Below are 27,550 nucleotides of genomic sequence, written 5' to 3'. Positions count from 1 at the left end.
GCCTTAGACCGCTCGGCCATGGTACCAAATGAACACTCTTAGCTCACAGATCTGGGCCATATAGCACAGATTACAGTACAAACATTTTTTTTGTTTTAAATAAATTCTTAAAAAGAAGTGTCATACCAAAAGTGTTTAAGTTATGTACAAAATGTTTTGGAAGGTTAAAAAAGTACATCAATTGACATAAAATATTAATGAGAAAGGATTTTTTTATTATTCATTTGCTGTTTAGTAAAGAAAAACACTTTGACATCAATGACTTATTTTTTCTTAGGAAAAATAATTATGGCGGCAGTAGGTTTTGATCCAAAGCCTCCAAAGAAACTGGAACCTTAATCCAGCACCTTAGACACTGCTGATTTTTAGCTCATGCATCTGGATCATATCAATCAGCTATTGAGGAGAAAAGTCTTTATTATTATTGTTTTTCTTATTAGTGGAGAAAAACATTTTGTCATCACTGACTGATGTTTTCATAGTAAAATCATTATGGCAGCAGTGGGATTTGAACCCACGCCTCCAGAGAGACTGGAGCCTAAATCCAGCGCCTTAGACCGCTCGGCCATGCTACCACATGGACCTGTTTGACCGAATGCTCACAGTTCTGGATCATACAGTTGAGATTACAGGGAAAAAATGTGTTGTTTTAAATCAATACTTGAAAAGAAGTGTCATGTTACAAGTATTTAAAATACAAAAAGTTAAGGAAGCATAAAAAAGGTACAAAATTAGTAGACAATATTAATGAGTAAGGATTTTTTATTATTGATTTGCTGTTTAGTAGAGTAAAACAGTTTGACATCAATAAATGTCATTTTTTCTTGAAAATAATTATGGCAGCAGTGGGATTTGAACCCACGCCTCCAAAGAGACTGGAGCCTTAATCCAGCGCCTTAGACCGCTCGGCCATGCTACCACATATCTATTTTGGCTCCAAAGGTCATAGTTTATTATTTTACATATTATTTTTAAAGTTTGAGAAGACTCTTGAAATTGTGATAAACTGTTTTAAAATCTAGGACAGATGATGAACTTTTCAACCTTCCAATATTTTACTTTAGCAACTTAGTGGCCTTAGTCCGCTCGGCCATGGTACCACATGGACACTCTTAGCTCACAGATCTGGGTCATGTAGCTCAGGTTACAGTAAAATCATTTTTTTAAATCAATATTTAAAAAGAAGTGTAATGCAAAAAGTGTTTAAATTATGTACAAAATGTTTTGGAAGGTTAAAAAAAGTACATAAATTGACATAAAATATCAATGAGAAAGGATATTTTTATTATTCATTTGCTGTTTAGTAGAGAAAAAACACTTTGACATCAATTACTTATTTTTTCTCAGGGAATTTAATTATGGCGGCAGTAGGTTTTGAACCAATTCCTCCAAAGAATCTGGAACTTTAATCCAGCACCTTAGACACTGCTGATTTTTAGCTAATGCATCTGGATCATATTGATCAGATGTTGAGGAGAAAGGACTTTATTATTATTGATTTTCTTATTAGTGGAGAAAAACACATTGCCATCACTGACTGACATTTTCATAGTAAAATCATTATGGAAGCAGTGGGATTCAGACCCACGCCTCCAGAAAGACTGGAACCTAAATCCAGTGCCTTAGACCACTCGCCCTTGCTACCCCATGGATGCTTTTGACTCAAAGCTCAGAGTTCTGGATCATATAGTTAAGATTACAAGAAAAAATTGTGTAGTTATAAATCAATACTTGAAAAGAAGTGTCATGTTAAAAGTGTTTAAAATACAAAAATTTAAAAAAGGTACAAAATTAGCAGACAATATTAATTAGAAAGGATTTTTTATTATTGACTTGCTGTTTAGTGGAGAAAAACACTTTGACATCAATGACAGTCGTTTTATCTTGAAAATAATTATGACAGCAGTGGAATTTGAACCCATGCCTCCAAACAGACTGGAGCCTTAATGCAGCATCTTAGACCGCTCAGCCACATTTCTACCTTGACTCCATAGCTCATAGTTTATAATTTTACATATTATTTTTACATTTTGAGAAGACTCTTGAAATTATGATAAACTGTTTTAAAATCTAGGGCAGATGATGAACTTTTTAACCTACCAATATTTTATTTTAGCAGCTTAGTGGCCTTAGACCGCTCGGCCATGGTACCAAATGAACACTCTTAGCTCACAGATCTGGGCCATATAGCACAGATTACAGTACAAACATTTTTTTTTGTTTTAAATAAATACTTAAAAAGAAGTGTCATACCAAAAGTGTTTAAGTTATGTACAAAATGTTTTGGAAGGTTAAAAAAGTACATCAATTGACATAAAATATTAATGAGAAAGGATTTTTTTATTATTCATTTGCTGTTTAGTAAAGAAAAACACTTTGACATCAATGACTTATTTTTTCTTAGGAAAAATAATTATGGCGGCAGTAGGTTTTGATCCAAAGCCTCCAAAGAAACTGGAACCTTAATCCAGCACCTTAGACACTGCTGATTTTTAGCTCATGCATCTGGATCATATCAATCAGCTATTGAGGAGAAAAGTCTTTATTATTATTGTTTTTCTTATTAGTGGAGAAAACATTTTGTCATCACTGACTGATGTTTTCATAGTAAAATCATTATGGCAGCAGTGGGATTTGAACCCACGCCTCCAGAGAGACTGGAGCCTAAATCCAGCGACTTAGACCGCTCGGCCATGCTACCACATGGACCTGTTTGACCGAATGCTCACAGTTCTGGATCATACAGTTGAGATTACAGGGAAAAAATGTGTTGTTTTAAATCAGTACTTGAAAAGAAGTGTCATGTTACAAGTATTTAAAATACAAAAAGTTAAGGAAGCATAAAAAAGGTACAAAATTAGTAGACAATATTAATGAGTAAGGATTTTTTATTATTGATTTGCTGTTTGATATCAATAAATGTCATTTTCTCTTGAAAATAATTATGGCAGAAGTGGGATTTGAACCAACGCCTCCAAAGAGACTGGAGCCTTAATCCAGCGCCTTAGACCGCTCGGCCATGCTACCACATATCTATTTTGGCTCCAAAGGTCATAGTTTATTATTTTACATATTATTTTTAAAGTTTGAGAAGACTCTTGAAATTGTGATAAACTGTTTTAAAATCTAGGACAGATGATGAACTTTTCAACCTTCCAATATTTTACTTTAGCAACTTAGTGGCCTTAGACCGCTCGGCCATGGTACCACATGGACACTCTTAGCTCACAGATCTGGGTCATATAGCTCAGGTTACAGTAAAAAACATTTTTTTAAATCAATATTTAAAAAGAAGTGTAATGCAAAAAGTGTTTAAATTATGTACAAAACGTTTTGTCAGGTTAAAAAAGTACATACATTGACATAAAATATCAATGAGAAAGGATATTTTTATTATTCATTTGCTGTTTAGTAGAGAAAAAACACTTTGACATCAATTACTTATTTTTTCTCAGGGAAAATAATTATGGCGGCAGTAGGTTTTGAACCAATTCCTCCAAAGAATCTGGAACTTTAATCCAGCACCTTAGACACTGCTGATTTTTAGCTAATGCATCTGGATCATATTGATCAGATGTTGAGGAGAAAGGACTTTATTATTATTAATTTTCTTATTAGTGGAGAAAAACACATTGCCATCACTGACTGACATTTTCACAGTAAAATCATTATGGAAGCAGTGGAATTCAGACCCACGCCTCCAGAGAGACTGGAACCTAAATCCAGTGCCTTAGACCACTCACCCTTGCTACCCCATGGATACTTTTGACTCAAAGCTCAGAGTTCTGGATCATATAGTTAAGATTACAAGAAAAAATTGTGTAGTTATAAATCAATACTTGAAAAGAAGTGTCATGTTAAAAGTGTTTAAAATACAAAAATTTTAAAAAGGTACAAAATTAGCAGACAATATTAATTAGAAAGGATTTTTTATTATTGACTTGCTGTTTAGTGGAGAAAAACACTTTGACATCAATGACAGTCGTTTTATCTTGAAAATAATTATGACAGCAGTGGAATTTGAACCCATGCCTCCAAACAGACTGGAGCCTTAATGCAGCATCTTAGACCGCTCAGCCACATTTCTACCTTGACTCCATAGCTCATAGTTTATAATTTTACATATTATTTTTACATTTTGAGAAGACTCTTGAAATTATGATAAACTGTTTTAAAATCTAGGGCAGATGATGAACTTTTTAACCTACCAATATTTTATTTTAGCAGCTTAGTGGCCTTAGACCGCTCGGCCATGGTACCAAATGAACACTCTTAGCTCACAGATCTGGGCCATATAGCACAGATTACAGTACAAACATTTTTTTTTGTTTTAAATAAATACTTAAAAAGAAGTGTCATACCAAAAGTGTTTAAGTTATGTACAAAATGTTTTGGAAGGTTAAAAAAGTACATCAATTGACATAAAATATTAATGAGAAAGGATTTTTTTATTATTCATTTGCTGTTTAGTAAAGAAAAACACTTTGACATCAATGACTTATTTTTTCTTAGGAAAAATAATTATGGCGGCAGTAGGTTTTGATCCAAAGCCTCCAAAGAAACTGGAACCTTAATCCAGCACCTTAGACACTGCTGATTTTTAGCTCATGCATCTGGATCATATCAATCAGCTATTGAGGAGAAAAGTCTTTATTATTATTGTTTTTCTTATTAGTGGAGAAAAACATTTTGTCATCACTGACTGATGTTTTCATAGTAAAATCATTATGGCAGCAGTGGGATTTGAACCCACGCCTCCAGAGAGACTGGAGCCTAAATCCAGCGCCTTAGACCGCTCGGCCATGCTACCACATGGACCTGTTTGACCGAATGCTCACAGTTCTGGATCATACAGTTGAGATTACAGGGAAAAAATGTGTTGTTTTAAATCAATACTTGAAAAGAAGTGTCATGTTACAAGTATTTAAAATACAAAAAGTTAAGGAAGCATAAAAAAGGTACAAAATTAGTAGACAATATTAATGAGTAAGGATTTTTTATTATTGATTTGCTGTTTAGTAGAGTAAAACAGTTTGACATCAATAAATGTCATTTTCTCTTGAAAATAATTATGGCAGCAGTGGGATTTGAACCCACGCCTCCAAAGAGACTGAAGCCTTAATCCAGCGCCTTAGACCGCTCGGCCATGCTACCACATATCTATTTTGGCTCCAAAGGTCATAGTTTATTATTTTACATATTATTTTTAAAGTTTGAGAAGACTCTTGAAATTGTGATAAACTGTTTTAAAATCTAGGACAGATGATGAACTTTTCAACCTTCCAATATTTTACTTTAGCAACTTAGTGGCCTTAGACTGCTCGGCCATGGTACCACATGGACACTCTTAGCTCACAGATCTGGGTCATATAGCTCAGGTTACAGTAAAAACATTTTTTTAAATCAATATTTAAAAAGAAGTGTAATGCAAAAAGTGTTTAAATTATGTACAAAACGTTTTGGAAGGTTAAAAAAGTACATAAATTGACAAAATATCAATGAGAAAGGATAGTTTTATTATTCATTTGCTGTTTAGTAGAGAAAAAACACTTTGACATCAATTACTTATTTTTTCTCAGGGAAAATAATTATGGCGGCAGTAGGTTTTGAACCAATTCCTCCAAAGAATCTGGAACTTTAATCCAGCACCTTAGACACTGCTGATTTTTAGCTAATGCATCTGGATCATATTGATCAGATGTTGAGGAGAAAGGACTTTATTATTATTGATTTTCTTATTAGTGGAGAAAAACACATTGCCATCACTGACTGACATTTTCATAGTAAAATCATTATGGAAGCAGTGGGATTCAGACCCACGCCTCCAGAGAGACTGGAACCTAAATCCAGTGCCTTAGACCACTCGCCCTTGCTACCCCATGGATACTTTTGACTCAAAGCTCAGAGTTATGGATCATATAGTTAAGATTACAAGAAAAAATTGTGTAGTTATAAATCAATACTTGAAAAGAAGTGTCATGTTAAAAGTGTTTAAAATACAAAAATTTAAAAAAGGTAATAAATTAGCAGACAATATTAATTAGAAAGGATTTTTTATTATTGACTTGCTGTTTAGTGGAGAAAAACACTTTGACATCAATGACAGTCGTTTTATCTTGAAAATAATTATGACAGCAGTGGAATTTGAACCCATGCCTCCAAACAGACTGGAGCCTTAATGCAGCATCTTAGACCGCTCAGCCACATTTCTACCTTGACTCCATAGCTCATAGTTTATAATTTTACATATTATTTTTACATTTTGAGAAGACTCTTGAAATTATGATAAACTGTTTTAAAATCTAGGGCAGATGATGAACTTTTTAACCTACCAATATTTTATTTTAGCAGCTTAGTGGCCTTAGACCGCTCGGCCATGGTACCAAATGAACACTCTTAGCTCACAGATCTGGGCCATATAGCACAGATTACAGTACAAACATTTTTTTTTTGTTTTAAATAAATTCTTAAAAAGAAGTGTCATACCAAAAGTGTTTAAGTTATGTACAAAATGTTTTGGAAGGTTAAAAAAGTACATCAATTGACATAAAATATTAATGAGAAAGGATTTTTTTATTATTCATTTGCTGTTTAGTAAAGAAAAACACTTTGACATCAATGACTTATTTTTTCTTAGGAAAAATAATTATGGCGGCAGTAGGTTTTGATCCAAAGCCTCCAAAGAAACTGGAACCTTAATCCAGCACCTTAGACACTGCTGATTTTTAGCTCATGCATCTGGATCATATCAATCAGCTATTGAGGAGAAAAGTCTTTATTATTATTGTTTTTCTTATTAGTGGAGAAAAACATTTTGTCATCACTGACTGATGTTTTCATAGTAAAATCATTATGGCAGCAGTGGGATTTGAACCCACGCCTCCAGAGAGACTGGAGCCTAAATCCAGCGCCTTAGACCGCTCGGCCATGCTACCACATGGACCTGTTTGACCGGATGCTCACAGTTCTGGATCATACAGTTGAGATTACAGTGAAAAAATGTGTTGTTTTAAATCAATACTTGAAAAGAAGTGTCATGTTACAAGTATTTAAAATACAAAAAGTTAAGGAAGCATAAAAAAGGTACAAAATTAGTAGACAATATTAATGAGTAAGGATTTTTTATTATTGATTTGCTGTTTAGTAGAGTAAAACAGTTTGACATCAATAAATGTCATTTTCTCTTGAAAATAATTATGGCAGCAGTGGGATTTGAACCCACGCCTCCAAAGAGACTGGAGCCTTAATCCAGCGCCTTAGACCGCTCGGCCATGCTACCACATATCTATTTTGGCTCCAAAGGTCATAGTTTATTATTTTACATATTATTTTTAAAGTTTGAGAAGACTCTTGAAATTGTGATAAACTGTTTTAAAATCTAGGACAGATGATGAACTTTTCAACCTTCCAATATTTTACTTTAGCAACTTAGTGGCCTTAGTCCGCTCGGCCATGGTACCACATGGACACTCTTAGCTCACAGATCTGGGTCATGTAGCTCAGGTTACAGTAAAAACATTATTTTAAATCAATATTTAAAAAGAAGTGTAATGCAAAAAGTGTTTAAATTATGTACAAAATGTTTTGGAAGGTTAAAAAAAGTACATAAATTGACATAAAATATCAATGAGAAAGGATATTTTTATTATTCATTTGCTGTTTAGTAGAGAAAAAACACTTTGACATCAATTACTTATTTTTTCTCAGGGAAAATAATTATGGCGGCAGTAGGTTTTGAACCAATTCCTCCAAAGAATCTGGAACTTTAATCCAGCACCTTAGACACTGCTGATTTTTAGCTAATGCATCTGGATCATATTGATCAGATGTTGAGGAGAAAGGACTTTATTATTATTGATTTTCTTATTAGTGGAGAAAAACACATTGCCATCACTGACTGACATTTTCATAGTAAAATCATTATGGAAGCAGTGGGATTCAGACCCACGCCTCCAGAGAGACTGGAACCTAAATCCAGTGCCTTAGACCACTCGCCCTTGCTACCCCATGGATGCTTTTGACTCAAAGCTCAGAGTTCTGGATCATATAGTTAAGATTACAAGAAAAAATTGTGTAGTTATAAATCAATACTTGAAAAGAAGTGTCATGTTAAAAGTGTTTAAAATACAAAAATTTAAAAAAGGTACAAAATTAGCAGACAATATTAATTAGAAAGGATTTTTTATTATTGACTTGCTGTTTAGTGGAGAAAAATACTTTGACATCAATGACAGTCGTTTTATCTTGAAAATAATTATGACAGCAGTGGAATTTGAACCCATGCCTCCAAACAGACTGGAGCCTTAATGCAGCATCTTAGACCGCTCAGCCACATTTCTACCTTGACTCCATAGCTCATAGTTTATAATTTTACATATTATTTTTACATTTTGAGAAGACTCTTGAAATTATGATAAACTGTTTTAAAATCTAGGGCAGATGATGAACTTTTTAACCTACCAATATTTTATTTTAGCAGCTTAGTGGCCTTAGACCGCTCGGCCATGGTACCAAATGAACACTCTTAGCTCACAGATCTGGGCCATATAGCACAGATTACAGTACAAACATTTTTTTTTGTTTTAAATAAATACTTAAAAAGAAGTGTCATACCAAAAGTGTTTAAGTTATGTACAAAATGTTTTGGAAGGTTAAAAAAGTACATCAATTGACATAAAATATTAATGAGAAAGGATTTTTTTATTATTCATTTGCTGTTTAGTAAAGAAAAACACTTTGACATCAATGACTTATTTTTTCTTAGGAAAAATAATTATGGCGGCAGTAGGTTTTGATCCAAAGCCTCCAAAGAAACTGGAACCTTAATCCAGCACCTTAGACACTGCTGATTTTTAGCTCATGCATCTGGATCATATCAATCAGCTATTGAGGAGAAAAGTCTTTATTATTATTGTTTTTCTTATTAGTGGAGAAAACATTTTGTCATCACTGACTGATGTTTTCATAGTAAAATCATTATGGCAGCAGTGGGATTTGAACCCATGCCTCCAGAGAGACTGGAGCCTAAATCCAGCGCCTTAGACCGCTCGGCCATGCTACCACATGGACCTGTTTGACCGAATGCTCACAGTTCTGGATCATACAGTTGAGATTACAGGGAAAAAATGTGTTGTTTTAAATCAATACTTGAAAAGAAGTGTCATGTTACAAGTATTTAAAATACAAAAAGTTAAGGAAGCATAAAAAAGGTACAAAATTAGTAGACAATATTAATGAGTAAGGATTTTTTATTATTGATTTGCTGTTTAGTAGAGTAAAACAGTTTGACATCAATAAATGTCATTTTTTCTTGAAAATAATTATGGCAGCAGTGGGATTTGAACCCACGCCTCCAAAGAGACTGGAGCCTTAATCCAGCGCCTTAGACCGCTCGGCCATGCTACCACATATCTATTTTGGCTCCAAAGGTCATAGTTTATTATTTTACATATTATTTTTAAAGTTTGAGAAGACTCTTGAAATTGTGATAAACTGTTTTAAAATCTAGGACAGATGATGAACTTTTCAACCTTCCAATATTTTACTTTAGCAACTTAGTGGCCTTAGACCGCTCGGCCATGGTACCACATGGACACTCTTAGCTCACAGATCTGGGTCATATAGCTCAGGTTACAGTAAAAAACATTTTTTTAAATCAATATTTAAAAAGAAGTGTAATGCAAAAAGTGTTTAAATTATGTACAAAACATTTTGGAAGGTTAAAAAAGTACATAAATTGACATAAAATATCAATGAGAAAGGATATTTTTATTATTCATTTGCTGTTTAGTAGAGAAAAAACACTTTGACATCAATTACTTATTTTTTCTCAGGGAAAATAATTATGGCGGCAGTAGGTTTTGAACCAATTCCTCCAAAGAATCTGGAACTTTAATCCAGCACCTTAGACACTGCTGATTTTTAGCTAATGCATCTGGATCATATTGATCAGATGTTGAGGAGAAAGGACTTTATTATTATTAATTTTCTTATTAGTGGAGAAAAACACATTGCCATCACTGACTGACATTTTCATAGTAAAATCATTATGGAAGCAGTGGAATTCAGACCCACGCCTCCAGAGAGACTGGAACCTAAATCCAGTGCCTTAGACCACTCACCCTTGCTACCCCATGGATACTTTTGACTCAAAGCTCAGAGTTCTGGATCATATAGTTAAGATTACAAGAAAAAATTGTGTAGTTATAAATCAATACTTGAAAAGAAGTGTCATGTTAAAAGTGTTTAAAATACAAAAATTTAAAAAAGGTAATAAATTAGCAGACAATATTGATTAGAAAGGATTTTTTATTATTGACTTGCTGTTTAGTGGAGAAAAACACTTTGACATCAATGACAGTCGTTTTATCTTGAAAATAATTATGACAGCAGTGGAATTTGAACCCATGCCTCCAAACAGACTGGAGCCTTAATGCAGCATCTTAGACCGCTCAGCCACATTTCTACCTTGACTCCATAGCTCATAGTTTATAATTTTACATATTATTTTTACATTTTGAGAAGACTCTTGAAATTATGATAAACTGTTTAAAATCTAGGGCAGATGATGAACTTTTTAACCTACCAATATTTTATTTTAGCAGCTTAGTGGCCTTAGACCGCTCGGCCATGGTACCAAATGAACACTCTTAGCTCACAGATCTGGGCCATATAGCACAGATTACAGTACAAACATTTTTTTTTGTTTTAAATAAATTCTTAAAAAGAAGTGTCATACCAAAAGTGTTTAAGTTATGTACAAAATGTTTTGGAAGGTTAAAAAAGTACATCAATTGACATAAAATATTAATGAGAAAGGATTTTTTTATTATTCATTTGCTGTTTAGTAAAGAAAAACACTTTGACATCAATGACTTATTTTTCTTAGGAAAAATAATTATGGCGGCAGTAGGTTTTGATCCAAAGCCTCCAAAGAAACTGGAACCTTAATCCAGCACCTTAGACACTGCTGATTTTTAGCTCATGCATCTGGATCATATCAATCAGCTATTGAGGAGAAAAGTCTTTATTATTATTGTTTTTCTTATTAGTGGAGAAAAACATTTTGTCATCACTGACTGATGTTTTCATAGTAAAATCATTATGGCAGCAGTGGGATTTGAACCCACGCCTCCAGAGAGACTGGAGCCTAAATCCAGCGCCTTAGACCGCTCGGCCATGCTACCACATGGACCTGTTTGACCGAATGCTCACAGTTCTGGATCATACAGTTGAGATTACAGGGAAAAAATGTGTTGTTTTAAATCAATACTTGAAAAGAAGTGTCATGTTACAAGTATTTAAAATACAAAAAGTTAAGGAAGCATAAAAAAGGTACAAAATTAGTAGACAATATTAATGAGTAAGGATTTTTTATTATTGATTTGCTGTTTAGTAGAGTAAAACAGTTTGACATCAATAAATGTCATTTTCTCTTGAAAATAATTATGGCAGCAGTGGGATTTGAACCCACGCCTCCAAAGAGACTGGAGCCTTAATCCAGCGCCTTAGACCGCTCGGCCATGCTACCACATAGCTATTTTGGCTCCAAAGGTCATAGTTTATTATTTTACATATTATTTTTAAAGTTTGAGAAGACTCTTGAAATTGTGATAAACTGTTTTAAAATCTAGGACAGATGATGAACTTTTCAACCTTCCAATATTTTACTTTAGCAACTTAGTGGCCTTAGTCCGCTCGGCCATGGTACCACATGGACACTCTTAGCTCACAGATCTGGGTCATGTAGCTCAGGTTACAGTAAAAACATTTTTTTAAATCAATATTTAAAAAGAAGTGTAATGCAAAAAGTGTTTAAATTATGTACAAAATGTTTTGGAAGGTTAAAAAAAGTACATAAATTGACATAAAATATCAATGAGAAAGGATATTTTTATTATTCATTTGCTGTTTAGTAGAGAAAAAACACTTTGACATCAATTACTTATTTTTTCTCAGGGAAAATAATTATGGCGGCAGTAGGTTTTGAACCAATTCCTCCAAAGAATCTGGAACTTTAATCCAGCACCTTAGACACTGCTGATTTTTAGCTAATGCATCTGGATCATATTGATCAGATGTTGAGGAGAAAGGACTTTATTATTATTGATTTTCTTATTAGTGGAGAAAAACACATTGCCATCACTGACTGACATTTTCATAGTAAAATCATTATGGAAGCAGTGGGATTCAGACCCACGCCTCCAGAGAGACTGGAACCTAAATCCAGTGCCTTAGACCACTCGCCCTTGCTACCCCATGGATGCTTTTGACTCAAAGCTCAGAGTTCTGGATCATATAGTTAAGATTACAAGAAAAAATTGTGTAGTTATAAATCAATACTTGAAAAGAAGTGTCATGTTAAAAGTGTTTAAAATACAAAAATTTAAAAAAGGTACAAAATTAGCAGACAATATTAATTAGAAAGGATTTTTTATTATTGACTTGCTGTTTAGTGGAGAAAAACACTTTGACATCAATGACAGTCGTTTTATCTTGAAAATAATTATGACAGCAGTGGAATTTGAACCCATGCCTCCAAACAGACTGGAGCCTTAATGCAGCATCTTAGACCGCTCAGCCACATTTCTACCTTGACTCCATAGCTCATAGTTTATAATTTTACATATTATTTTTACATTTTGAGAAGACTCTTGAAATTATGATAAACTGTTTTAAAATCTAGGGCAGATGATGAACTTTTTAACCTACCAATATTTTATTTTAGCAGCTTAGTGGCCTTAGACCGCTCGGCCATGGTACCAAATGAACACTCTTAGCTCACAGATCTGGGCCATATAGCACAGATTACAGTACAAACATTTTTTTTTGTTTTAAATAAATACTTAAAAAGAAGTGTCATACCAAAAGTGTTTAAGTTATGTACAAAATGTTTTGGAAGGTTAAAAAAGTACATCAATTGACATAAAATATTAATGAGAAAAGATTTTTTTATTATTCATTTGCTGTTTAGTAAAGAAAAACACTTTGACATCAATGACTTATTTTTTCTTAGGAAAAATAATTATGGCGGCAGTAGGTTTTGATCCAAAGCCTCCAAAGAAACTGGAACCTTAATCCAGCACCTTAGACACTGCTGATTTTTAGCTCATGCATCTGGATCATATCAATCAGCTATTGAGGAGAAAAGTCTTTATTATTATTGTTTTTCTTATTAGTGGAGAAAACATTTTGTCATCACTGACTGATGTTTTCATAGTAAAATCATTATGGCAGCAGTGGGATTTGAACCCACGCCTCCAGAGAGACTGGAGCCTAAATCCAGCGCCTTAGACCGCTCGGCCATGCTACCACATGGACCTGTTTGACCGAATGCTCACAGTTCTGGATCATACAGTTGAGATTACAGGGAAAAAATGTGTTGTTTTAAATCAATACTTGAAAAGAAGTGTCATGTTACAAGTATTTAAAATACAAAAAGTTAAGGAAGCATAAAAAAGGTACAAAATTAGTAGACAATATTAATGAGTAAGGATTTTTTATTATTGATTTGCTGTTTGATATCAATTAATGTCATTTTCTCTTGAAAATAATTATGGCAGCAGTGGGATTTGAACCCACGCCTCCAAAGAGACTGGAGCCTTAATCCAGCGCCTTAGACCGCTCGGCCATGCTACCACATATCTATTTTGGCTCCAAAGGTCATAGTTTATTATTTTACATATTATTTTTAAAGTTTGAGAAGACTCTTGACATTGTGATAAACTGTTTTAAAATCTAGGACAGATGATGAACTTTTCAACCTTCCAATATTTTACTTTAGCAACTTAGTGGCCTTAGACCGCTCGGCCATGGTACCACATGGACACTCTTAGCTCACAGATCTGGGTCATATAGCTCAGGTTACAGTAAAAAACATTTTTTTAAATCAATATTTAAAAAGAAGTGTAATGCAAAAAGTGTTTAAATTATGTACAAAACGTTTTGGAAGGTTAAAAAAGTACATAAATTGACATAAAATATCAATGAGAAAGGATATTTTTATTATTCATTTGCTGTTTAGTAGAGAAAAAACACTTTGACATCAATTACTTATTTTTTCTCAGGGAAAATAATTATGGCGGCAGTAGGTTTTGAACCAATTCCTCCAAAGAATCTGGAACTTTAATCCAGCACCTTAGACACTGCTGATTTTTAGCTAATGCATCTGGATCATATTGATCAGATGTTGAGGAGAAAGGACTTTATTATTATTAATTTTCTTATTAGTGGAGAAAAACACATTGCCATCACTGACTGACATTTTCATAGTAAAATCATTATGGAAGCAGTGGAATTCAGACCCACGCCTCCAGAGAGACTGGAACCTAAATCCAGTGCCTTAGACCACTCACCCTTGCTACCCCATGGATACTTTTGACTCAAAGCTCAGAGTTCTGGATCATATAGTTAAGATTACAAGAAAAAATTGTGTAGTCATAAATCAATACTTGAAAAGAAGTGTCATGTTAAAAGTGTTTAAAATACAAAAATTTTAAAAAGGTACAAAATTAGCAGACAATATTAATTAGAAAGGATTTTTTATTATTGACTTGCTGTTTAGTGGAGAAAAACACTTTGACATCAATGACAGTCGTTTTATCTTGAAAATAATTATGACAGCAGTGGAAATTGAACCCATGCCTCCAAACAGACTGGAGCCTTAATGCAGCATCTTAGACCGCTCAGCCACATTTCTACCTTGACTCCATAGCTCATAGTTTATAATTTTACATATTATTTTTACATTTTGAGAAGACTCTTGAAATTATGATAAACTGTTTTAAAATCTAGGGCAGATGATGAACTTTTTAACCTACCAATATTTTATTTTAGCAGCTTAGTGGCCTTAGACCGCTCGGCCATGGTACCAAATGAACACTCTTAGCTCACAGATCTGGGCCATATAGCACAGATTACAGTACAAACATTTTTTTTTGTTTTAAATAAATACTTAAAAAGAAGTGTCATACCAAAAGTGTTTAAGTTATGTACAAAATGTTTTGGAAGGTTAAAAAAGTACATCAATTGACATAAAATATTAATGAGAAAGGATTTTTTTATTATTCATTTGCTGTTTAGTAAAGAAAAACACTTTGACATCAATGACTTATTTTTTCTTAGGAAAAATAATTATGGCGGCAGTAGGTTTTGATCCAAAGCCTCCAAAGAAACTGGAACCTTAATCCAGCACCTTAGACACTGCTGATTTTTAGCTCATGCATCTGGATCATATCAATCAGCTATTGAGGAGAAAAGTCTTTATTATTATTGTTTTTCTTATTAGTGGAGAAAAACATTTTGTCATCACTGACTGATGTTTTCATAGTAAAATCATTATGGCAGCAGTGGGATTTGAACCCACGCCTCCAGAGAGACTGGAGCCTAAATCCAGCGCCTTAGACCGCTCGGCCATGCTACCACATGGACCTGTGTGACCGAATGCTCACAGTTCTGGATCATACAGTTGAGATTACAGGGAAAAAATGTGTTGTTTTAAATCAATACTTGAAAAGAAGTGTCATGTTACAAGTATTTAAAATACAAAAAGTTAAGGAAGCATAAAAAAGGTACAAAATTAGTAGACAATATTAATGAGTAAGGATTTTTTATTATTGATTTGCTGTTTAGTAGAGTAAAACAGTTTGACATCAATAAATGTCATTTTCTCTTGAAAATAATTATGGCAGCAGTGGGATTTGAACCCACGCCTCCAAAGAGACTGGAGCCTTAATCCAGCGCCTTAGACCGCTCGGCCATGCTACCACATATCTATTTTGGCTCCAAAGGTCATAGTTTATTATTTTACATATTATTTTTAAAGTTTGAGAAGACTCTTGAAATTGTGATAAACTGTTTTAAAATCTAGGACAGATGATGAACTTTTCAACCTTCCAATATTTTACTTTAGCAACTTAGTGGCCTTAGTCCGCTCGGCCATGGTACCACATGGACACTCTTAGCTCACAGATCTGGGTCATATAGCTCAGGTTACAGTAAAAACATTTTTTAAATCAATATTTAAAAAGAAGTGTAATGCAAAAAGTGTTTAAATTATGTACAAAATGTTTTGGAAGGTTAAAAAAAGTACATAAATTGACATAAAATATCAATGAGAAAGGATATTTTTATTATTCATTTGCTGTTTAGTAGAGAAAAAACACTTTGACATCAATTACTTATTTTTTCTCAGGGAAAATAATTATGGCGGCAGTAGGTTTTGAACCAATTCCTCCAAAGAATCTGGAACTTTAATCCAGCACCTTAGACACTGCTGATTTTTAGCTAATGCATCTGGATCATATTGATCAGATGTTGAGGAGAAAGGACTTTATTATTATTGATTTTCTTATTAGTGGAGAAAAACACATTGCCATCACTGACTGACATTTTCATAGTAAAATCATTATGGAAGCAGTGGGATTCAGACCCACGCCTCCAGAGAGACTGGAACCTAAATCCAGTGCCTTAGACCACTCGCCCTTGCTACCCCATGGATGCTTTTGACTCAAAGCTCAGAGTTCTGGATCATATAGTTAAGATTACAAGAAAAAATTGTGTAGTTATAAATCAATACTTGAAAAGAAGTGTCATGTTAAAAGTGTTTAAAATACAAAAATTTAAAAAAGGTACAAAATTAGCAGACAATATTAATTAGAAAGGATTTTTTATTATTGACTTGCTGTTTAGTGGAGAAAAACACTTTGACATCAATGACAGTCGTTTTATCTTGAAAATAATTATGACAGCAGTGGAATTTGAACCCATGCCTCCAAACAGACTGGAGCCTTAATGCAGCATCTTAGACCGCTCAGCCACATTTCTACCTTGACTCCATAGCTCATAGTTTATAATTTTACATATTATTTTTACATTTTGAGAAGACTCTTGAAATTATGATAAACTGTTTTAAAATCTAGGGCAGATGATGAACTTTTTAACCTACCAATATTTTATTTTAGCAGCTTAGTGGCCTTAGACCGCTCGGCCATGGTACCAAATGAACACTCTTAGCTCACAGATCTGGGCCATATAGCACAGATTACAGTACAAACATTTTTTTTTGTTTTAAATAAATACTTAAAAAGAAGTGTCATACCAAAAGTGTTTAAGTTATGTACAAAATGTTTTGGAAGGTTAAAAAAGTACATCAATTGACATAAAATATTAATGAGAAAGGATTTTTTTATTATTCATTTGCTGTTTAGTAAAGAAAAACACTTTGACATCAATGACTTATTTTTTCTTAGGAAAAATAATTATGGCGGCAGTAGGTTTTGATCCAAAGCCTCCAAAGAAACTGGACCCTTAATCCAGCACCTTAGACACTGCTGATTTTTAGCTCATGCATCTGGATCATATCAATCAGCTATTGAGGAGAAAAGTCTTTATTATTATTGTTTTTCTTATTAGTGGAGAAAACATTTTGTCATCACTGACTGATGTTTTCATAGTAAAATCATTATGGCAGCAGTGGGATTTGAACCCACGCCTCCAGAGAGACTGGAGCCTAAATACAGCGCCTTAGACCGCTCGGCCATGCTACCACATGGACCTGTTTGACCGAATGCTCACAGTTCTGGATCATACAGTTGAGATTACAGGGAAAAAATGTGTTGTTTTAAATCAATACTTGAAAAGAAGTGTCATGTTACAAGTATTTAAAATACAAAAAGTTAAGGAAGCATAAAAAAGGTACAAAATTAGTAGACAATATTAATGAGTAAGGATTTTTTATTATTGATTTGCTGTTTAGTAGAGTAAAACAGTTTGACATCAATAAATGTCATTTTCTCTTGAAAAGAATTATGGCAGCAGTGGGATTTGAACCCACGCCTCCAAAGAGACTGGAGCCTTAATCCAGCGCCTTAGACCGCTCGGCCATGCTACCACATATCTATTTTGGCTCCAAAGGTCATAGTTTATTATTTTACATATTATTTTTAAAGTTTGAGAAGACTCTTGAAATTGTGATAAACTGTTTTAAAATCTAGGACAGATGATGAACTTTTCAACCTTCCAATATTTTACTTTAGCAACTTAGTGGCCTTAGACCGCTCGGCCATGGTACCACATGGACACTCTTAGCTCACAGATCTGGGTCATATAGCTCAGGTTACAGTAAAAACATTTTTTTAAATCAATATTTAAAAAGAAGTGTAATGCAAAAAGTGTTTAAATTATGTACAAAACGTTTTGGAAGGTTAAAAAAGTACATAAATTGACATAAAATATCAATGAGAAAGGATAGTTTTATTATTCATTTGCTGTTTAGTAGAGAAAAAACACTTTGACATCAATTACTTATTTTTTCTCAGGGAAAATAATTATGGCGGCAGTAGGTTTTGAACCAATTCCTCCAAAGAATCTGGAACTTTAATCCAGCACCTTAGACACTGCTGATTTTTAGCTAATGCATCTGGATCATATTGATCAGATGTTGAGGAGAAAGGACTTTATTATTATTAATTTTCTTATTAGTGGAGAAAAACACATTGCCATCACTGACTGACATTTTCATAGTAAAATCATTATGGAAGCAGTGGAATTCAGACCCACGCCTCCAGAGAGACTGGAACCTAAATCCAGTGCCTTAGACCACTCACCCTTGCTACCCCATGGATACTTTTGACTCAAAGCTCAGAGTTCTGGATCATATAGTTAAGATTACAAGAAAAAATTGTGTAGTTATAAATCAATACTTGAAAAGAAGTGTCATGTTAAAAGTGTTTAAAATACAAAAATTTTAAAAAGGTACAAAATTAGCAGACAATATTAATTAGAAAGGATTTTTTATTATTGACTTGCTGTTTAGTGGAGAAAAACACTTTGACATCAATGACAGTCGTTTTATCTTGAAAATAATTATGACAGCAGTGGAATTTGAACCCATGCCTCCAAACAGACTGGAGCCTTAATGCAGCATCTTAGACCGCTCAGCCACATTTCTACCTTGACTCCATAGCTCATAGTTTATAATTTTACATATTATTTTTACATTTTGAGAAGACTCTTGAAATTATGATAAACTGTTTTAAAATCTAGGGCAGATGATGAACTTTTTAACCTACCAATATTTTATTTTAGCAGCTTAGTGGCCTTAGACCGCTCGGCCATGGTACCAAATGAACACTCTTAGCTCACAGATCTGGGCCATATAGTACAGATTACAGTACAAACATTTTTTTTTTGTTTTAAATAAATACTTAAAAAGAAGTGTCATACCAAAAGTGTTTAAGTTATGTACAAAATGTTTTGGAAGGTTAAAAAAGTACATCAATTGACATAAAATATTAATGAGAAAGGATTTTTTTATTATTCATTTGCTGTTTAGTAAAGAAAAACACTTTGACATCAATGACTTATTTTTTCTTAGGAAAAATAATTATGGCGGCAGTAGGTTTTGATCCAAAGCCTCCAAAGAAACTGGAACCTTAATCCAGCACCTTAGACACTGCTGATTTTTAGCTCATGCATCTGGATCATATCAATCAGCTATTGAGGAGAAAAGTCTTTATTATTATTGTTTTTCTTATTAGTGGAGAAAAACATTTTGTCATCACTGACTGATGTTTTCATAGTAAAATCATTATGGCAGCAGTGGGATTTGAACCCACGCCTCCAGAGAGACTGGAGCCTAAATCCAGCGCCTTAGACCGCTCGGCCATGCTACCACATGGACCTGTTTGACCGAATGCTCACAGTTCTGGATCATACAGTTGAGATTACAGGGAAAAAATGTGTTATTTTAAATCAATACTTGAAAAGAAGTGTCATGTTACAAGTATTTAAAATACAAAAAGTTAAGGAAGCATAAAAAAGGTACAAAATTAGTAGACAATATTAATGAGTAAGGATTTTTTATTATTGATTTGCTGTTTAGTAGAGTAAAACAGTTTGACATCAATAAATGTCATTTTCTCTTGAAAAGAATTATGGCAGCAGTGGGATTTGAACCCACGCCTCCAAAGAGACTGGAGCCTTAATCCAGCGCCTTAGACCGCTCGGCCATGCTACCACATATCTATTTTGGCTCCAAAGGTCATAGTTTATTATTTAACATATTATTTTTAAAGTTTGAGAAGACTCTTGAAATTGTGATAAACTGTTTTAAAATCTAGGACAGATGATGAACTTTTCAACCTTCCAATATTTTACTTTAGCAACTTAGTGGCCTTAGACCGCTCGGCCATGGTACCACATGGACACTCTTAGCTCACAGATCTGGGTCATATAGCTCAGGTTACAGTAAAAACATTTTTTTAAATCAATATTTAAAAAGAAGTGTAATGCAAAAAGTGTTTAAATTATGTACAAAACGTTTTGGAAGGTTAAAAAAAGTACATAAATTGACATAAAATATCAATGAGAAAGGATAGTTTTATTATTCATTTGCTGTTTAGTAGAGAAAAAACACTTTGACATCAATTACTTATTTTTTCTCAGGGAAAATAATTATGGCGGCAGTAGGTTTTGAACCAATTCCTCCAAAGAATCTGGAACTTTAATCCAGCACCTTAGACACTGCTGATTTTTAGCTAATGCATCTGGATCATATTGATCAGATGTTGAGGAGAAAGGACTTTATTATTATTGATTTTCTTATTAGTGGAGAAAAACACATTGCCATCACTGACTGACATTTTCATAGTAAAATCATTATGGAAGCAGTGGGATTCAGACCCATGCCTCCAGAGAGACTGGAACCTAAATCCAGTGCCTTAGACCACTCGCCCTTGCTACCCCATGGATACTTTTGACTCAAAGCTCAGAGTTATGGATCATATAGTTAAGATTACAAGAAAAAATTGTGTAGTTATAAATCAATACTTGAAAAGAAGTGTCATGTTAAAAGTGTTTAAAATACAAAAATTTAAAAAAGGTAATAAATTAGCAGACAATATTAATTAGAAAGGATTTTTTATTATTGACTTGCTGTTTAGTGGAGAAAAACACTTTGACATCAATGACAGTCGTTTTATCTTGAAAATAATTATGACAGCAGTGGAATTTGAACCCATGCCTCCAAACAGACTGGAGCCTTAATGCAGCATCTTAGACCGCTCAGCCACATTTCTACCTTGACTCCATAGCTCATAGTTTATAATTTTACATATTATTTTTACATTTTGAGAAGACTCTTGAAATTATGATAAACTGTTTTAAAATCTAGGGCAGATGATGAACTTTTTAACCTACCAATATTTTATTTTAGCAGCTTAGTGGCCTTAGACCGCTCGGCCATGGTACCAAATGAACACTCTTAGCTCACAGATCTGGGCCATATAGCACAGATTACAGTACAAACATTTTTTTTTGTTTTAAATAAATTCTTAAAAAGAAGTGTCATACCAAAAGTGTTTAAGTTATGTACAAAATGTTTTGGAAGGTTAAAAAAGTACATCAATTGACATAAAATATTAATGAGAAAGGATTTTTTTATTATTCATTTGCTGTTTAGTAAAGAAAAACACTTTGACATCAATGACTTATTTTTTCTTAGGAAAAATAATTATGGCGGCAGTAGGTTTTGATCCAAAGCCTCCAAAGAAACTGGAACCTTAATCCAGCACCTTAGACACTGCTGATTTTTAGCTCATGCATCTGGATCATATCAATCAGCTATTGAGGAGAAAAGTCTTTATTATTATTGTTTTTCTTATTAGTGGAGAAAAACATTTTGTCATCACTGACTGATGTTTTCATAGTAAAATCATTATGGCAGCAGTGGGATTTGAACCCACGCCTCCAGAGAGACTGGAGCCTAAATCCAGCGCCTTAGACCGCTCGGCCATGCTACCACATGGACCTGTTTGACCGAATGCTCACAGTTCTGGATCATACAGTTGAGATTACAGGGAAAAAATGTGTTGTTTTAAATCAATACTTGAAAAGAAGTGTCATGTTACAAGTATTTAAAATACAAAAAGTTAAGGAAGCATAAAAAAGGTACAAAATTAGTAGACAATATTAATGAGTAAGGATTTTTTATTATTGATTTGCTGTTTAGTAGAGTAAAACAGTTTGACATCAATAAATGTCATTTTCTCTTGAAAATAATTATGGCAGCAGTGGGATTTGAACCCACGCCTCCAAAGAGACTGGAGCCTTAATCCAGCGCCTTAGACCGCTCGGCCATGCTACCACATATCTATTTTGGCTCCAAAGGTCATAGTTTATTATTTTACATATTATTTTTAAAGTTTGAGAAGACTCTTGAAATTGTGATAAACTGTTTTAAAATCTAGGACAGATGATGAACTTTTCAACCTTCCAATATTTTACTTTAGCAACTTAGTGGCCTTAGACCGCTCGGCCATGGTACCACATGGACACTCTTAGCTCACAGATCTGGGTCATATAGCTCAGGTTACAGTAAAAAACATTTTTTTAAATCAATATTTAAAAAGAAGTGTAATGCAAAAAGTGTTTAAATTATGTACAAAACGTTTTGGAAGGTTAAAAAAGTACATAAATTGACATAAAATATCAATGAGAAAGGATATTTTTATTATTCATTTGCTGTTTAGTAGAGAAAAAACACTTTGACATCAATTACTTATTTTTTCTCAGGGAAAATAATTATGGCGGCAGTAGGTTTTGAACCAATTCCTCCAAAGAATCTGGAACTTTAATCCAGCACCTTAGACACTGCTGATTTTTAGCTAATGCATCTGGATCATATTGATCAGATGTTGAGGAGAAAGGACTTTATTATTATTAATTTTCTTATTAGTGGAGAAAAACACATTGCCATCACTGACTGACATTTTCATAGTAAAATCATTATGGAAGCAGTGGAATTCAGACCCACGCCTCCAGAGAGACTGGAACCTAAATCCAGTGCCTTAGACCACTCACCCTTGCTACCCCATGGATACTTTTGACTCAAAGCTCAGAGTTCTGGATCATATAGTTAAGATTACAAGAAAAAATTGTGTAGTTATAAATCAATACTTGAAAAGAAGTGTCATGTTAAAAGTGTTTAAAATACAAAAATTTTAAAAAGGTACAAAATTAGCAGACAATATTAATTAGAAAGGATTTTTTATTATTGACTTGCTGTTTAGTGGAGAAAAACACTTTGACATCAATGACAGTCGTTTTATCTTGAAAATAATTATGACAGCAGTGGAATTTGAACCCATGCCTCCAAACAGACTGGAGCCTTAATGCAGCATCTTAGACCGCTCAGCCACATTTCTACCTTGACTCCATAGCTCATAGTTTATAATTTTACATATTATTTTTACATTTTGAGAAGACTCTTGAAATTATGATAAACTGTTTTAAAATCTAGGGCAGATGATGAACTTTTTAACCTACCAATATTTTATTTTAGCAGCTTAGTGGCCTTAGACCGCTCGGCCATGGTACCAAATGAACACTCTTAGCTCACAGATCTGGGCCATATAGCACAGATTACAGTACAAACATTTTTTTTTTTTGTTTTAAATAAATTCTTAAAAAGAAGTGTCATACCAAAAGTGTTTAAGTTATGTACAAAATGTTTTGGAAGGTTAAAAAAGTACATCAATTGACATAAAATATTAATGAGAAAGGATTTTTTTATTATTCATTTGCTGTTTAGTAAAGAAAAACACTTTGACATCAATGACTTATTTTTTCTTAGGAAAAATAATTATGGCGGCAGTAGGTTTTGATCCAAAGCCTCCAAAGAAACTGGAACCTTAATCCAGCACCTTAGACACTGCTGATTTTTAGCTCATGCATCTGGATCATATCAATCAGCTATTGAGGAGAAAAGTCTTTATTATTATTGTTTTTCTTATTAGTGGAGAAAAACATTTTGTCATCACTGACTGATGTTTTCATAGTAAAATCATTATGGCAGCAGTGGGATTTGAACCCACGCCTCCAGAGAGACTGGAGCCTAAATCCAGCGCCTTAGACCGCTCGGCCATGCTACCACATGGACCTGTTTGACCGAATGCTCACAGTTCTGGATCATACAGTTGAGATTACAGGGAAAAAATGTGTTGTTTTAAATCAATACTTGAAAAGAAGTGTCATGTTACAAGTATTTAAAATACAAAAAGTTAAGGAAGCATAAAAAAGGTACAAAATTAGTAGACAATATTAATGAGTAAGGATTTTTTATTATTGATTTGCTGTTTAGTAGAGTAAAACAGTTTGACATCAATAAATGTCATTTTCTCTTGAAAATAATTATGGCAGCAGTGGGATTTGAACCCACGCCTCCAAAGAGACTGGAGCCTTAATCCAGCGCCTTAGACCGCTCGGCCATGCTACCACATATCTATTTTGGCTCCAAAGGTCATAGTTTATTATTTTACATATCATTTTTAAAGTTTGAGAAGACTCTTGAAATTGTGATAAACTGTTTTAAAATCTAGGACAGATGATGAACTTTTCAACCTTCCAATATTTTACTTTAGCAACTTAGTGGCCTTAGTCCGCTCGGCCATGGTACCACATGGACACTCTTAGCTCACAGATCTGTGTCATGTAGCTCAGGTTACAGTAAAAACATTTTTTTAAATCAATATTTAAAAAGAAGTGTAATGCAAAAAGTGTTTAAATTATGTACAAAATGTTTTGGAAGGTTAAAAAAAGTACATAAATTGACATAAAATATCAATGAGAAAGGATATTTTTATTATTCATTTGCTGTTTAGTAGAGAAAAAACACTTTGACATCAATTACTTATTTTTTCTCAGGGAAAATAATTATGGCGGCAGTAGGTTTTGAACCAATTCCTCCAAAGAATCTGGAACTTTAATCCAGCACCTTAGACACTGCTGATTTTTAGCTAATGCATCTGGATCATATTGATCAGATGTTGAGGAGAAAGGACTGTATTATTATTAATTTTCTTATTAGTGGAGAAAAACACATTGCCATCACTGACTGACATTTTCATAGTAAAATCATTATGGAAGCAGTGGAATTCAGACCCACGCCCCCAGAGAGACTGGAACCTAAATCCAGTGCCTTAGACCACTCGCCCTTGCTACCCCATGGATACTTTTGACTCAAAGCTCAGAGTTCTGGATCATATAGTTAAGATTACAAGAAAAAATTGTGTAGTTATAAATCAATACTTGAAAAGAAGTGTCATGTTAAAAGTGTTTAAAATACAAAAATTTTAAAAAGGTACAAAATTAGCAGACAATATTAATTAGAAAGGATTTTTTATTATTGACTTGCTGTTTAGTGGAGAAAAACACTTTGACATCAATGACAGTCGTTTTATCTTGAAAATAATTATGACAGCAGTGGAATTTGAACCCATGCCTCCAAACAGACTGGAGCCTTAATGCAGCATCTTAGACCGCTCAGCCACATTTCTACCTTGACTCCATAGCTCATAGTTTATAATTTTACATATTATTTTTACATTTTGAGAAGACTCTTGAAATTATGATAAACTGTTTTAAAATCTAGGGCAGATGATGAACTTTTTAACCTACCAATATTTTATTTTAGCAGCTTAGTGGCCTTAGACCGCTCGGCCATGGTACCAAATGAACACTCTTAGCTCACAGATCTGGGCCATATAGCACAGATTACAGTACAAACATTTTTTTTTTGTTTTAAATAAATACTTAAAAAGAAGTGTCATACCATAAGTGTTTAAGTTATGTACAAAATGTTTTGGAAGGTTAAAAAAGTACATCAATTGACATAAAATATTAATGAGAAAGGATTTTTTTATTATTCATTTGCTGTTTAGTAAAGAAAAACACTTTGACATCAATGACTTATTTTTTCTTAGGAAAAATAATTATGGCGGCAGTAGGTTTTGATCCAAAGCCTCCAAAGAAACTGGAACCTTAATCCAGCACCTTAGACACTGCTGATTTTTAGCTCATGCATCTGGATCATATCAATCAGCTATTGAGGAGAAAAGTCTTTATTATTATTGTTTTTCTTATTAGTGGAGAAAAACATTTTGTCATCACTGACTGATGTTTTCATTGTAAAATCATTATGGCAGCAGTGGGATTTGAACCAACGCCTCCAGAGAGACTGGAGCCTAAATCCAGCGCCTTAGACCGCTCGGCCATGCTACCACATGGACCTGTTTGACCGAATGCTCACAGTTCTGGATCATACAGTTGAGATTACAGGGAAAAAATGTGTTATTTTAAATCAATACTTGAAAAGAAGTGTCATGTTACAAGTATTTAAAATACAAAAAGTTAAGGAAGCATAAAAAAGGTACAAAATTAGTAGACAATATTAATGAGTAAGGATTTTTTATTATTGATTTGCTGTTTAGTAGAGTAAAACAGTTTGACATCAATAAATGTCATTTTCTCTTGAAAAGAATTATGGCAGCAGTGGGATTTGAACCCACGCCTCCAAAGAGACTGGAGCCTTAATCCAGCGCCTTAGACCGCTCGGCCATGCTACCACATATCTATTTTGGCTCCAAAGGTCATAGTTTATTATTTAACATATTATTTTTAAAGTTTGAGAAGACTCTTGAAATTGTGATAAACTGTTTTAAAATCTAGGACAGATGATGAACTTTTCAACCTTCCAATATTTTACTTTAGCAACTTAGTGGCCTTAGACCGCTCGGCCATGGTACCACATGGACACTCTTAGCTCACAGATCTGGGTCATATAGCTCAGGTTACAGTAAAAACATTTTTTTAAATCAATATTTAAAAAGAAGTGTAATGCAAAAAGTGTTTAAATTATGTACAAAACGTTTTGGAAGGTTAAAAAAGTACATAAATTGACATAAAATATCAATGAGAAAGGATAGTTTTATTATTCATTTGCTGTTTAGTAGAGAAAAAACACTTTGACATCAATTACTTATTTTTTCTCAGGGAAAATAATTATGGCGGCAGTAGGTTTTGAACCAATTCCTCCAAAGAATCTGGAACTTTAATCCAGCACCTTAGACACTGCTGATTTTTAGCTAATGCATCTGGATCATATTGATCAGATGTTGAGGAGAAAGGACTTTATTATTATTGATTTTCTTATTAGTGGAGAAAAACACATTGCCATCACTGACTGACATTTTCATAGTAAAATCATTATGGAAGCAGTGGGATTCAGATCCACGCCTCCAGAGAGACTGGAACCTAAATCCAGTGCCTTAGACCACTCGCCCTTGCTACCCCATGGATACTTTTGACTCAAAGCTCAGAGTTATGGATCATATAGTTAAGATTACAAGAAAAAATTGTGTAGTTATAAATCAATACTTGAAAAGAAGTGTCATGTTAAAAGTGTTTAAAATACAAAAATTTAAAAAAGGTAATAAATTAGCAGACAATATTAATTAGAAAGGATTTTTTATTATTGACTTGCTGTTTAGTGGAGAAAAACACTTTGACATCAATGACAGTCGTTTTATCTTGAAAATAATTATGACAGCAGTGGAATTTGAACCCATGCCTCCAAACAGACTGGAGCCTTAATGCAGCATCTTAGACCGCTCAGCCACATTTCTACCTTGACTCCATAGCTCATAGTTTATAATTTTACATATTATTTTTACATTTTGAGAAGACTCTTGAAATTATGATAAACTGTTTTAAA

General features: G+C 33.5%; 26 non-coding genes across 26 annotated transcripts; all 26 read right to left on the bottom strand.

Moving 5' to 3' along the window:
• Positions 1-493: 493 nt before the first annotated feature.
• On the bottom strand, positions 494-575 carry TRNAL-UAG (transfer RNA leucine (anticodon UAG)). The gene has a single exon. It is a non-coding gene; the product is annotated as a tRNA-Leu (tRNA).
• Positions 576-837: 262 nt separating this feature from the next.
• Positions 838-919, bottom strand: TRNAL-AAG (transfer RNA leucine (anticodon AAG)). The gene has a single exon. It is a non-coding gene; the product is annotated as a tRNA-Leu (tRNA).
• A 1,700-nt stretch (positions 920-2,619) lies between these two features.
• On the bottom strand, positions 2,620-2,701 carry TRNAL-UAG (transfer RNA leucine (anticodon UAG)). The gene has a single exon. It is a non-coding gene; the product is annotated as a tRNA-Leu (tRNA).
• Positions 2,702-2,945: 244 nt separating this feature from the next.
• On the bottom strand, positions 2,946-3,027 carry TRNAL-AAG (transfer RNA leucine (anticodon AAG)). The gene has a single exon. It is a non-coding gene; the product is annotated as a tRNA-Leu (tRNA).
• Positions 3,028-4,728: 1,701 nt separating this feature from the next.
• On the bottom strand, positions 4,729-4,810 carry TRNAL-UAG (transfer RNA leucine (anticodon UAG)). Its single transcript has one exon. It is a non-coding gene; the product is annotated as a tRNA-Leu (tRNA).
• Positions 4,811-5,072: 262 nt separating this feature from the next.
• On the bottom strand, positions 5,073-5,154 carry TRNAL-AAG (transfer RNA leucine (anticodon AAG)). Its single transcript has one exon. It is a non-coding gene; the product is annotated as a tRNA-Leu (tRNA).
• A 1,699-nt stretch (positions 5,155-6,853) lies between these two features.
• On the bottom strand, positions 6,854-6,935 carry TRNAL-UAG (transfer RNA leucine (anticodon UAG)). The gene has a single exon. It is a non-coding gene; the product is annotated as a tRNA-Leu (tRNA).
• Positions 6,936-7,197: 262 nt separating this feature from the next.
• Positions 7,198-7,279, bottom strand: TRNAL-AAG (transfer RNA leucine (anticodon AAG)). Its single transcript has one exon. It is a non-coding gene; the product is annotated as a tRNA-Leu (tRNA).
• Positions 7,280-8,979: 1,700 nt separating this feature from the next.
• TRNAL-UAG (transfer RNA leucine (anticodon UAG)) lies at positions 8,980-9,061 on the bottom strand. Its single transcript has one exon. It is a non-coding gene; the product is annotated as a tRNA-Leu (tRNA).
• Positions 9,062-9,323: 262 nt separating this feature from the next.
• On the bottom strand, positions 9,324-9,405 carry TRNAL-AAG (transfer RNA leucine (anticodon AAG)). The gene has a single exon. It is a non-coding gene; the product is annotated as a tRNA-Leu (tRNA).
• Positions 9,406-11,104: 1,699 nt separating this feature from the next.
• On the bottom strand, positions 11,105-11,186 carry TRNAL-UAG (transfer RNA leucine (anticodon UAG)). Its single transcript has one exon. It is a non-coding gene; the product is annotated as a tRNA-Leu (tRNA).
• A 262-nt stretch (positions 11,187-11,448) lies between these two features.
• TRNAL-AAG (transfer RNA leucine (anticodon AAG)) lies at positions 11,449-11,530 on the bottom strand. Its single transcript has one exon. It is a non-coding gene; the product is annotated as a tRNA-Leu (tRNA).
• Positions 11,531-13,230: 1,700 nt separating this feature from the next.
• Positions 13,231-13,312, bottom strand: TRNAL-UAG (transfer RNA leucine (anticodon UAG)). The gene has a single exon. It is a non-coding gene; the product is annotated as a tRNA-Leu (tRNA).
• A 244-nt stretch (positions 13,313-13,556) lies between these two features.
• On the bottom strand, positions 13,557-13,638 carry TRNAL-AAG (transfer RNA leucine (anticodon AAG)). Its single transcript has one exon. It is a non-coding gene; the product is annotated as a tRNA-Leu (tRNA).
• A 1,701-nt stretch (positions 13,639-15,339) lies between these two features.
• TRNAL-UAG (transfer RNA leucine (anticodon UAG)) lies at positions 15,340-15,421 on the bottom strand. The gene has a single exon. It is a non-coding gene; the product is annotated as a tRNA-Leu (tRNA).
• Positions 15,422-15,683: 262 nt separating this feature from the next.
• On the bottom strand, positions 15,684-15,765 carry TRNAL-AAG (transfer RNA leucine (anticodon AAG)). The gene has a single exon. It is a non-coding gene; the product is annotated as a tRNA-Leu (tRNA).
• Positions 15,766-17,464: 1,699 nt separating this feature from the next.
• On the bottom strand, positions 17,465-17,546 carry TRNAL-UAG (transfer RNA leucine (anticodon UAG)). The gene has a single exon. It is a non-coding gene; the product is annotated as a tRNA-Leu (tRNA).
• A 262-nt stretch (positions 17,547-17,808) lies between these two features.
• On the bottom strand, positions 17,809-17,890 carry TRNAL-AAG (transfer RNA leucine (anticodon AAG)). The gene has a single exon. It is a non-coding gene; the product is annotated as a tRNA-Leu (tRNA).
• A 1,701-nt stretch (positions 17,891-19,591) lies between these two features.
• On the bottom strand, positions 19,592-19,673 carry TRNAL-UAG (transfer RNA leucine (anticodon UAG)). Its single transcript has one exon. It is a non-coding gene; the product is annotated as a tRNA-Leu (tRNA).
• A 262-nt stretch (positions 19,674-19,935) lies between these two features.
• TRNAL-AAG (transfer RNA leucine (anticodon AAG)) lies at positions 19,936-20,017 on the bottom strand. The gene has a single exon. It is a non-coding gene; the product is annotated as a tRNA-Leu (tRNA).
• A 1,701-nt stretch (positions 20,018-21,718) lies between these two features.
• TRNAL-UAG (transfer RNA leucine (anticodon UAG)) lies at positions 21,719-21,800 on the bottom strand. The gene has a single exon. It is a non-coding gene; the product is annotated as a tRNA-Leu (tRNA).
• A 262-nt stretch (positions 21,801-22,062) lies between these two features.
• On the bottom strand, positions 22,063-22,144 carry TRNAL-AAG (transfer RNA leucine (anticodon AAG)). Its single transcript has one exon. It is a non-coding gene; the product is annotated as a tRNA-Leu (tRNA).
• A 1,704-nt stretch (positions 22,145-23,848) lies between these two features.
• Positions 23,849-23,930, bottom strand: TRNAL-UAG (transfer RNA leucine (anticodon UAG)). The gene has a single exon. It is a non-coding gene; the product is annotated as a tRNA-Leu (tRNA).
• A 262-nt stretch (positions 23,931-24,192) lies between these two features.
• TRNAL-AAG (transfer RNA leucine (anticodon AAG)) lies at positions 24,193-24,274 on the bottom strand. The gene has a single exon. It is a non-coding gene; the product is annotated as a tRNA-Leu (tRNA).
• Positions 24,275-25,976: 1,702 nt separating this feature from the next.
• Positions 25,977-26,058, bottom strand: TRNAL-UAG (transfer RNA leucine (anticodon UAG)). Its single transcript has one exon. It is a non-coding gene; the product is annotated as a tRNA-Leu (tRNA).
• A 262-nt stretch (positions 26,059-26,320) lies between these two features.
• On the bottom strand, positions 26,321-26,402 carry TRNAL-AAG (transfer RNA leucine (anticodon AAG)). The gene has a single exon. It is a non-coding gene; the product is annotated as a tRNA-Leu (tRNA).
• Between the last annotated feature and the right edge of the window lie 1,148 nt (positions 26,403-27,550).

This window comes from Pseudophryne corroboree, chromosome 3 (assembly GCF_028390025.1).
Source record: "Pseudophryne corroboree isolate aPseCor3 chromosome 3, aPseCor3.hap2, whole genome shotgun sequence".
Classification (NCBI taxonomy): Eukaryota; Metazoa; Chordata; class Amphibia; order Anura; family Myobatrachidae; genus Pseudophryne; species Pseudophryne corroboree.
Note: the sequence above shows the minus strand (reverse complement) of the source record. Positions and strands in the feature narration are given on the sequence as shown.